The sequence below is a fragment of the Bubalus kerabau genome, chromosome 5 (assembly GCF_029407905.1).
Source record: "Bubalus kerabau isolate K-KA32 ecotype Philippines breed swamp buffalo chromosome 5, PCC_UOA_SB_1v2, whole genome shotgun sequence".
Lineage (NCBI taxonomy): Eukaryota > Metazoa > Chordata > Mammalia > Artiodactyla > Bovidae > Bubalus > Bubalus kerabau.
The window spans coordinates 71,208,046-71,220,080 of NC_073628.1; positions in this window are offsets into that span (position 1 = coordinate 71,208,046).

Genomic DNA, 12,035 nt, shown 5'->3' on the forward strand with positions numbered 1-12,035 from the left:
GCCTCAGGTTTTGTTTGGTCAGGCATCTTTCTCTCTCCTCCATTTCTGATGGATATTTCCAGAAGTTATGGAATTCTTGACTGACATTTTTTTCCTCAATATTTTGAGTATGTCCTCCTATTCTCTCCTGGCTCAAAAAGTTTCTGTTTAAAAATACACTGATAGGCAAATGAGGTTCCTTTGTATGTAACTTCTTTTCTCTGCTGTTTTTAAAATTATTAATCTTTGATCTTTGTAATCTCCTTGGGTAGATAGGACCTATTATCATGGTCTGTTTCTAGGTGAGGCAACTGATTGAGCTTTGAAGATATGTCTGACTTGGGGGGCAGGGGGGATGTGCCACTGCTTTGAGAACAGTCAGCCAACTGTTGGCATCATTTTCTTCGCAAGAGAGGCTGTAGGATGGGGTCTGAGCTTGCTTGGATTCTCTGTCAGGCTTACGAGATGCTCAGGATTAGGTGCTGTATTCAGCAGCTGATGGGTTATAAATTAGGTTCCTTGTCCTGATGAGGTAGCAGGATGGAGCATAGAGCCTTAACAACTCAGAATCAGGCCAGTGTTAGTGGCTGAGTCATGTCTGACTCTTTGCGACCCCATGGACTGTAGCTTGCCAGGCTCCTCTGTCCATGGAATTCTCCAGGCAAGAATAATGGAATGGGTAGCCATTCCCTTCTCCAGGGGATCTTCCCGATCCAGAGCTCAAACCCAGGTCTCCTGCATTGTAGGCAGATTCTTTGCCATCTGAAGCACCAGAGAAATCCAAAATAATACCAGAGTGGGTAGCCTATGGCTTTCCTGGTGGCTCAGGCAGTAAAGAATCAGGCCACAGTGTTCCCCAAACAGGTGAGGCTGCTGGTTTTGCTCTGTAGATGGGAGGAGTCACAGGCTGTGCTCTGTGTTCAGGTGCTTCTGTGCTTCAGGTGTTGAACAGTCTCCGTAGCATCATGTCTGCTCTGGGTGGGTTCCCTGGTCAGATAGGCTGGAGGCTCTATTTAGTGATAAGTGGGCCTATGGATTATACTCCCTGCCTGGTCATTGCAGGAGAAGCAGCCATGAAGATGGTAAAGTTCTTTGTTGTCTTAACTCAAGACTTAACTCTGCACCCCATGTTTCCTGAACAAATAGAGCCATGGGTTTTGTTCAGCAAACTCTTAGCTCTGCCTGCCTCTCAGTTGGACTGCCCCTGGGCTTCGCAGTCTCCAGGATTGTCTCTAGTCCGTCTAGTCAGATATTCCTGGAAGATGCTCCCCAGTGGGCGGGGCTATGCCTGGGCTCCCTTACCTACAAGGGTAGGGAAGGGGTCTCCCTAGGCTACTCTGAATTTCCCAACAAAGTGTTGGGAGAAGCTTGATGCTACCCTTGGCCTTGGCTATGAATTATTCCTCTGCTGTAGGGAGCAAGGAGATACCCTATGCCCAGAACTGACTTTGCTCTGAGGACAATCAGCTCTGCCTGCCTCTCTACACAAGTGCTACTGGACCGCACAGCTCCCAGGAGTGACCGCCAATCCTTTTGTTCAGACAGGCCCAGGAGATACTCCCTACAGAAGCTGGGCTGTATACCTCTTTGTCCGGATATGGGCAGTCTGGGTTCTAGGACCCATAAAACTTCTTGCTTAAGGCTCCAAATCAGGCATACCTGTACTCGCGAAGTTCTCCAGTCAGAAGGTACCCCCAGTCTGGCTCTGCAGATGACCTCTGCTGCTGTTGGAATGACAGCTTTGGCTCTACAGGTGAGAATTCTGCCAGGATCTGTGCGCTGATGGATTGTTACAAGTCCTTCCTCGCTTCTCTGCCACAGTCAGATTCCCAGTGATTGAGCCCCACAAACCCCTGCCATCCTGTGGTGCTGGATCAAAGTAAGCGCTCCAGCAAAGCCACCCGCAATGCGCAAGGAGGATGTTGTCCACCATGGTTCTCTTTCTTCACTGGAGGAATCACAGGCTCAGAGCTTGAGACTTCTCCGCGTGGCGCTGCGCCTGCCGGAAAGTGAAGCCAGGTGGTTAACCTGTGGCCTCCTGATGCAGGCCGTCCTTTGTGGTACAGCAGGTGCTTCAGCTTTACCTTGGTGTTCTAAGATCTTTTCCATGTATCTTATTCTTGAATAGCTGTTAAAGTAACAACCTATATTGCCACCTGGGTGATATCACCCAGCCAATGCTAACGCTCTTGTAACTATTCCACATATTAAGCAATGATACAGATGCAGAAACTTTGTTTCTTCCTCACTGTTGTTCTATACTAGATAGTAACTTTGTAACTCCCTTACGTTCCTTCTTTTTTATTGAAGAAAAGAAGTTCCTGCTCACTGCTTAATACACTTTGGTTTGAAGTTTGGAAAGTTTTTCCATTCTTCTGTTCGTTCCCTTTTAACCAAGTTTCTTCATTTGGTCTTGCCACCATCTGCTGCTGCTCCTGCTGCTGCTAAGTCGCTTCAGTCGTGTCCAACTCTGTGCAACCCCATAGACGGCAGCCCACCAGGCTCCCCCATCTCTGGAATTCTCCAGGCAAGAACACTGGAGTGGGTTGCCAGTTCATTCTCCAATGCATGAAAGTGAAAAGTGAAAGTGAAGTCACTCAGTCCGGCCTGACTCTTAGCGACCCTATGGACTGCAGCCTACCAGGCTCCTCCATCCATGGGATTTTCCAGGCAAGAGTACTGGAGTGGGATGCCATTGCCTTCTCCTTGCCACCCTCTAGTACCATGCTAACAGTTGTACTGAACACCTGTCCACCTACTGAATTCAGTTCCCGATACTTTGATTATCTCCAAAGTTCCAGTCACCATTATCTCTAGACAAGATAGACTAACTAGTCATACTGTCTTTTTGCTTTAATCTCAACTTTTTATGATTATCTTACACAAAGACATGAGTGCAGTTATCTTAGAATATAAATAAGATTTTATTTATCACTTGGATGTTTAAAACCTTCCAATGGCTTTGAATCACATACAGAAAAAAATAGGCAAACTTTTTCTGTTGGCATCTTAGTCCCTGCAGAATATAACTCTGACTTTTCGATCATCATCTACTACACACCCTTTTTTAAAAAAAATGTTTTCTTTTATACTTTTTTTGGCCACATAGCATGTGGAATTTTAGTACTCTGAGCAGGGATTGAACCCATCCTCCCGGCAGTGGAACCGTGGAGTCCTAACCCCTGGCCCACAGCCACACGCTCTTATTCACCCTAGTCCAGGGTCACCAGGAGAAGGCAATGACAACCCACTCCAGTACTCTTGCCTGGAAAATCCCATGGACGGAGGAAAGAGTCGGACACAACTGAGCGACTTCACTTTCACTTTTCACTTTCATGCATTGGAGAAAGAAATGGCAACCCACTCCAGTGTTCTTACCTGGAGAATCCCAGGGATGAGGGAGCCTGGTGGGCTGCCGTCTCTGGGGTCACACAGAGTCGGACATGACTGAAGTGACTTAGCAGCAGCAGCAGCAGCTAGGGTTACCAGATTTAGCAAAATTGGAAGAGAAAAAAAAAGAACACACATATAAATTAAATTTCATATTAAAAAAAAGCTCTTTTTAAAGTAGAAGATGTATCATCCAATGATTGGATATAGTTATACTATATAAATATATAATATATATTTATATATAATAAAATATATATAATAAAAATATTATTTTAATTTATTTTTTAAATATATTTTGATTTGACTTGTTAAAAATTCAATTTTAACTGGATGTTCTATTTCTTAACTGACAACTCTACTCTAGGCCTCCAAATTTACCTTTCTCAAAATCTTCAAGCTTGTACATGATGGAATTTTCTAATATACTTCTCTATATGCTTGAAATGCCTTTTTTAAAGTTTTCATACACAAAATTATTAAAATTTTAAATGATAATGAGGTCTTCAAATAAAACACTTGTGAACATTCAAATGTAGTGGCAAACGGCCAAATACACTTTTTTTCTTTTTCAAACAAAAAAGCCAGTTTCACAAGCCTAGGACCCCTCCATGGCATCAAATGTATAAAGTGTAACATAAGCAAAGAAAAGGAGGGGGGTTGTGAGGCAAAATTCCTTAGAAGAGAAGAGGAATACAAAGCAGGTGAAAAAAGAACAACTCAACAGTGATGGCCTGAATAGTGGCTCCCAAAATATGCCCAATCCTTAATCCTTGGAACCTTGGATGCTGTATTATGTGGCAAAAGGAGCTTTTCAAATGTGATTCAGTTAAAGATCTTGAGACTGGGAGATTATCATGGACTATCCAGATAGGCCCTACGTCATTATGATGACCCTTATGAGGGGGACCCCGGAGAGTCAGCAGAGAAGAAGGCTATGGGATGACAGATGCAGAGACTGGAGAGATGCAGTTTGAAGGTGGAGGTAAAGACATAAGCCAAGGAGCCCAGGCAGTCAGTAAAAGCAGAGAAACGCAAGGCAACAGATTCTCCACTCAGACCTTCAGAAGGAACCAGCTCGGCTGACAACTTGGTTTTTCAGCCCCATAAGACTCAGCTCTTAGGACTGTAAGAGAATACATCTGCATTGTTTTAAGCCATTAAATCTGTTGCAATTTGTTACAGTGCCTACAAGAAACTAATACGAGAGCTGACTCAATTTCTACTCTTTTCCCATTGCAGCTTCCAAACTTAATGACCAAGGATTTTTTAAAGGAGCGTTATTCATGTTTGTTTTAAACCTGGCTTCCACCCAGCATTCCAGTTAAATTAAGTCTTAATCATTCTTCTGTATTACCCTGAGTTCTTTTTAAAAATGTTGGTGGGGAAACTGATTTCAACCTTCAACCTGGTTTTTTATAACAAGTACAATGAAATACTATGGTATTGCCTAAGAAATATGCTAAGGAAAATGCATGAAGCCTTTTAATTTAGCTGCTGAAATAGTCTTGTTGACTATAGAACGTATTTTGGCACTCCTTGAATGATAGTTTGTCTACTTCCCTTCAGAAATCAACCATGTAAATAAATACATCTGGTAGCCTCTCAAGTCCATTGATAAGACAACAAATTATGTGGTTTTAGAATTAGGGAACAAAAGGAATTATTATGCATGAAGCATGTTCTAAAAGTAACATAAAAAGATTGCAAACATAATAGTATTCATAAATATGAGGCATTACAATATGAGCACAATTATGATAAAGGATAGGAGAGGAATAGTAATGATAACTAGGATTACAGCTAGAACTGAAAACGTTAAGAAATACTTTTTTCAAAATCCAAGGGTACAGTTTAGGTTTGATTTTAGTATTAGAACATATAGTTACTTAATTTTTCAGCATAATGAAGCAGTTTCTTAAAATAGCATGATAAAATGTCTTCAACACACCAATTCTATAGAAGTAAACAATTTGGCAACTTCAGGAAAGAGAGATACTTTTGCTACAAATACTTATGTGAAATTAGTGTAGTCATTTTAAGATTATAAAAATACAAAATATAATGAGTGTACCAGGATAGGAAGGAAACTTATCATAACGTTGTCATTTTATTCTGTAGGCACATTTTCTCTTCATCCTATAAGTACTGATTTGCGCAAGACTCTGCCTCATTCCTTCTTTGTATTTTATACAGCTTTCCAAAGAAAGTCCAATCAAAAACTTAAAAATCAATAATTCCCATCTTACTTAATGCTAATTGTATTTCTGTATATTTACATAAGCACTAAATATCATCTCCTAAGTGTCCAGGATCAACCTCAACTCAACACAAAGCTACCTTTAAGAATATGTTCCTTTTCTCCTGTATTTATAACCTTGATGAATGATACTTTTACACACTTGTCCAGATGGTATACTAGAAACCCTCATAAATGTCATCTCTTTTCAATTTTTAATCAACTGTTAATCTATTTCCCCACTTCCATCTCGATTTCACTACTGTTCCATCATCTGCTTTTGGGGTTGTCTCAGTCTCCCTTCATTGGCCCTATCTAGTCAACTATATTTTATACAGATACACAGACAAAAATAAGTTTAAAAGTTCTAAAACCAAAATTGACACACTGAAAATATGTGTGACTAGAAGGTAAGTTGATGTGAATAATTAAAACAAAGCACAGAGAGATTTAAATACAGAAAGAGCCAGTAGATATTATAGGACATTAAGGACAGAATGACAAGATGTAAAACTGGCTAATCACAGTTCCTAAAAGAAGAAATAAAGACTATAGAAGAAAAACAGTCTTTCAAAGATCATATGTACAAATCTTCCAGAGTGGTTGAAAGATGTGCGCTCTCAGCTTGGCTGTCAGTTGGGTGATGCACAACTTGTCTGGCTACTTCTGTTTGTACTCTATAAGAGTTGAACAGTTTTAAGTTTTGTGGATTTGTAATTTCTTGTTTTGACGATACCATTCTTGGCAATACAATTCTTACAAATCTAAAAATATAGTCTTACTTGTTTCTGGTCAGTTCAATGTACAAACTACTACAGATCTTGTCTATATACAGTTGTTAGGCCCCAGGACTTTGTCCCATGTTCAGCGGACTCTGTTCTCTGCTCATCCCTTTCTGTCTCTTAGCTTGATTGAGCTTACATGAAACAGGCAGCTCAGGTGAGGTCTTAGCCTCCTTCCTATGCTGGCTCCCATCTCAGGGCACAAACCTCCCAGCAGAAGATGTGTCTAGAAGTGGTTTGGGCCAGATATTTATTCTTTCATAAGACATATACTTTATGATCACCGCTTCTAACAGCTCTACCTTGTTATACAGTACCTAAAGGCTCCCAATCTCAGAATTCTCCATCAGAGTGGACTGTCAGCCAGAAGCAGCTTACGTAAAGCTTCCTTTCCATCCATCACAACTTGCAGACAGCAAATTGCACTTGCAGACAGCAAATCTCTGGTGTGTTTACATTTTTCTTGGAGGATTTTGTTTAAAGTGTAAAGAATCAACAAAAACACATACACTTTCTTAATTTACTCTAACATTTCCACTGATGTTACAGAGAGGTAGGAATGCACTTTGCCTTCCATAATACAATCAGCAAAAGGAAGCCAAATGTTTTTCCAGGAATAACAATATTGTAAATATGTTAGTTTCACCCAAGTCATTGTTTATATTCAGCTTAAATCTGAATAATTCCTTTGAAAGATTTTTCTAGAAAATAATTATAAAATTTAAATGAAGAAGTCAACATCTAAAAATAGTTTGATAAAGCAGAATATATGGGGATAGCTAAGTTTATCAGATATTCAAATTTATTACAAAATGATCATACTTAACAGTTCTTTGGCGGCTCATAAATTTACCAATTAAAACATGGATCATGATAAAAACTCCAGAAAGAGATGAACACATATAACAAACACTGCTATACAATAATGGTATATCAGAAATCTTTAAAATAACTCTTGTGGGCAGTTGCTTCAATATCTAAAAGCGGATGACAGTGATATCGGGTTCTTTATTTTCTAATACATGCACAATTTAATTCTAGATAAACTAAAAACTAAAATCTGGTTAAGAAATAATAAAACATTTTTATGATATCCATTTTATAAATAAAAGGACCTCTGCAGAAGTACACATTATGAGTAAATCAAGAAGGCAGAAACTAATCATTTTGATTGTTTTGAACTTGAAGATTTGAATGGATAGCCTAAAGATAAACCATTATTTCTGAGATCTTTGAAAAGCATAGCCATGAAAGAATAATATCCAAAATATGTAAGTGTTCAATTAAGAGAAAAATCAGATATCTCAGGAGAATGTGACCTTAAGATGGAAACTGTTTCTGTGCAGAGAGAAACACATAGATGGTGATACATTAAATCTTATTAGTACCATGGGAAATATAAGTTTTGAAAACATTGAGATACTTCATCCTGATGAATACATCTTGCAGAAAATGGTGCCCAAGTGCAAGAGGCATGTACAAGAAAGTATATAAGCAGTGTTGTTTATAATAGCAAATGAGTGAGTGAGTGAGTGAAGTGAATGAGTTGAGTGAGTGAAGTCATTCAGTCATGTCCAACTCTTTGGGACCCCATGGACTACAGCCTACCAGGCTTCTCCATCCATAGGATTTTTCCAGGCAAGAGTACTGAAGTGGAGTGCCATTTCCTTCTCCAGGGGATCTTCCCAACCCAGGGATCGAACCCAGGTCTCCCGCGTTGCAGGCAGACACTTTACCCTCTGAGCCACCAGGGAAGCTGGTGGAGGAGTACATGGTTTAAACTCAACACTAATATTTTAGGTCTTAATTTGATTAATAACTCATGGATACAGATGTTCTAATGATACTGCAGAATTACATGTATATTACACATATTGTTTTGTATGCATGAAACACTGCGAAGTAGACTGTTTAAAGTTCAGTGCCACTTTTTATCCTAGAATCAGTTCTTGTCCCAGGTACACATGCTAATGAACAGATTTGAAAAGATCCACGGTCTCCCTCTTCTTAGCCCCTTGCTAGAGTGCTATAGTGTTTCATCTTTGGTGCCTCTTCATTTCTTTGCCTTGTGTAGAGTAAGACATTAAGCCACACTGGGCAGTTTTCTTAGGAATATCACTGAGATATTGGGCTGGAGATGTGTACATGCATCAGGAGAGCGCATAGATGAAGTTCATGTGTAAAGGACAGAGGGATTAAGGTTCCAAAATAACAGAAAAAAAGTTAAATTGATCTGAGAAATCTTTCGAGAGAGGAGAATGAGAACTGCCCAGAACTTCAAGGTGTTAGTGGAGAAGACGACAAAGGATGTTTTCACCAGAGTTGCCACAGACTGTTTACAAATTCAATGTTGCTAATGCATGTTTAAGAAAAACATAGTTTAGAGCATGCTCTATATAGACCTGCTCTGAGAGTCCAACACTGAGCTCTGGATTTTCTTGCTCAACAAAGAGAAAATTAAGAAAATTAAGAAAATTGATGAATGTTCTGTAGAGAAGGTGTATGACATTCAGGAGTGTCCTAAAAAGATTGGTGGTGGGCATTTGCCAGGCTTGTATGGCTACCCAGTATTTTCACTGCCTGCTAATTATTTCACCATGGAATTCATGTCTTGGATTAACACAGTGATGCTTGGATGTCAGTAACAGCACTGATTATCTTCTTAATTATCAAAGCGCAATCACAGTAACACACAGCATTCAATGTTTGGCAGTGATGACAATATCCTAACTACATCACTTCTGCAGCTTCAGTTATTTTTCTTCCTTTTCCTTTATCTGTGTGCTCCCAACATAAGAGTTGGGTCCTGTGGCGTACAATGAAAACTAATAACTTAAGATCCACATGATAGACAATGTAGTTGACTTCTTCAAGTCCTACTTCAAACTGTTTCTTCCTTGCTATATTCCACTATAGAGGCTAGAAAGCAAATACTCAACATCTAGTCTCTCTCTGAATGTAGCAGTGTTTGTTCACAGTTTAGGGGATGGTTTTCCCTTCCCAGAACAAAGAAAGAAGGAAGAAGGGGGAGAGAAAGAACAAGAAAAGAAAAAAAAAAGAGAGAAAGGGAGAGGAAGGAAAGAAAGAAAGGAGGAAAACATTAAAACAGAAGGGAAAGGAAAAGAAGAAAGGCATAATTTTTTGTTTAGTTGTTCATTTCAATACGAAAAGATGTCACAGCCACATTCCAACCCTATGGTTTAAAGTTTTAAACAATGAGTGTTTAAGGGACATATACTGGACATGGAAGGCCTTGTAACAGACATCTTCACATGTAAAACAAAATCTAGCTGTTAAGTATCTAGTCACTGCTTGTTGATTTTCCCATTGCTCTAGAGCCTATTTGACATAATTCATGGGGGAAAAACATATAAATATCACTGCAACTGATAATGTTTGGCTGGCTTTTATTATTTAAATAATGAACACATGTTATTGCATGAACAAATGGACCCATTACATGCAGAATATATAGAATTTTTAATGAAAATTAAAAATGTTTCTTAAGTTTAAATCAGATTTCAGATTAGAACTTAGCCTTTAATGAATTTATAATCCTTCCTGTGCATTGTATTAGTCATGAGTAAAGAACATGAAATGTTCATTGTAATTAGGATTATACTTATATTCTCAATCTAAAGTTTAATTTTTATCTACATTTTCGTAATTGTTTCCCAATTGTGTTTAATCAATGGTAATGAGAATAGCTTTTCCTCAACAATCTGTAGATTCAAAATGGATATTATAAATATATTGTTTCAGCCTCAGCCTGCTCTCATAGGCCGCACAGTGTCTGCCTTCTATGCCAGGCATTTCTGGGAATCAGCAGAGTTCTCTGCGCTACTCAGGAGGAAGCCAAATCATGTTTTTCTGCTCCACTGTCCTCCTGATGGCTTTCTGTGTGGCTTCTGCCCAGGGAGAATGCTGTTCAGCAGGGCACAGCTGTTGTCTGCAGGGGGGTTCCCCAGGCCATCAGAAGCAGCACGCTAGCTTTCTTGCAGTTCTGAGTCAGCCTTTGGCACGTTACTGCTTAAACTCAGAATCTCAGAAAGTACTTGTCAGCTACTTCATCTCGTGACAATAATCCCTATAGATCTGAAAGAGTGGTATGTTCTTGTTGACTGCTTGAAATAGACCATAGTAATACTGTTTACATCATGGAAATAAGTATGTGATACAAATCAAGGTCAAGTTATGATTTTTTAAGGAGGAAGTGATTGTTAAACATCTGCCTGACACACATGATTCAAAACAATCACCAAAAAACATAGAAAAAACTAAAAATAACAACAATGAGACAAACAAAACTATCACTGCTTTGGGGAATGGAAAGGAAATAGCATAGAACTTTTACCACACCATCATTTCTTCCTCCATCTCTTATCAGAATCTGGTGCATGGAGGGGAAAAAATCAAATTAACAAACCACAACAACCAAAAAACTTCATTTCTCTACCTTTAGCCAAAAGCAAAGGACCAATTTATATTAATTCATGGAAATAAAAAGCCTGAATTTTTATGAGATGGTTGGATGGCATCACTGAATCAATGGATATGAGTTTGAGCAAGCTCCCAGGGTCAGTGATGGACAGGGAAGCCTGATATGCTGCAGTCCATGGGATCTCAGAGTCAGACATGACTGAACGACTGATTTCTACAAACAAGTATATTCTGAAGATTCTCTGCTAACACTTCATTACAAAAGTAAATTTTTTTTCATATCTCTCTCTTTCCCCTCAACACACACTCACACAGTCCCTAAGCTATGCTCCTAAGAGTCAAATATCCTTGAACTGACACCCCAACAGCTTTTTCTTAACCCTTTTACCTGTTTCTCTGGATTTATAATCCCCAGTCTCTATAACAATTTACCTGACTTTCCTGACATTGATAGAGGATTAAGTTATAAGAAACGTTGAGCCAGAAACTACTTCCAGTAAGTAATATGATCACTATTCTGCTTTGGATACTGAAAAGAAAGATACTGAATTCTTGAGACCTTATGGGAAAATCAGGAAGTTTACTGAAATTGAATCTGACTCCATTTTTTATATTTGTTCACAACAGTCAAGCCCCAACACTTCTACTTCTTTTCCCTCCTGTACTCACCTTAGGGCAAGTGCATAAGAAAAGCCAAGCACTCCCTGCCTTCGTACTGGCAGGAGGTTCAGACCACACAAGCCCCAACATTTGTGCAGAGTCATCATTCCCCACCCTTACCTCCTAGGCACCATGGGACTCCAAAGCCACTCTGTACCCTCCTTTCTCAAACTATTTTCTGACATACCTGGAACTTGCCTTGCTCCCTCCAATAAATCTCACAGTATGAATGGTAAATACTTTTATATATTTGTTGGTTTGTGTATAACATCATCAATCATGACATATGAACAAAATCTGGCGTGTATGTGGAGAAGGGGCGTACATCCTGTATGGATTAAATTATCCAAGTATTTACAGAGGCTCTTTGGGCCATATTTGGTCCAATAATGGGAATGTATAACTAGGAGAATGTCCATAAGGAAATTTAGACTTGGCTGGAAATCATTTATATAGAATTAAGCAGTTTGTAGGATCGTAAGAATTTGTCCCTATTCCTCGGTGTACTGTCAGGTTTATTTTGCTTTTAATGATGCCAATATTTT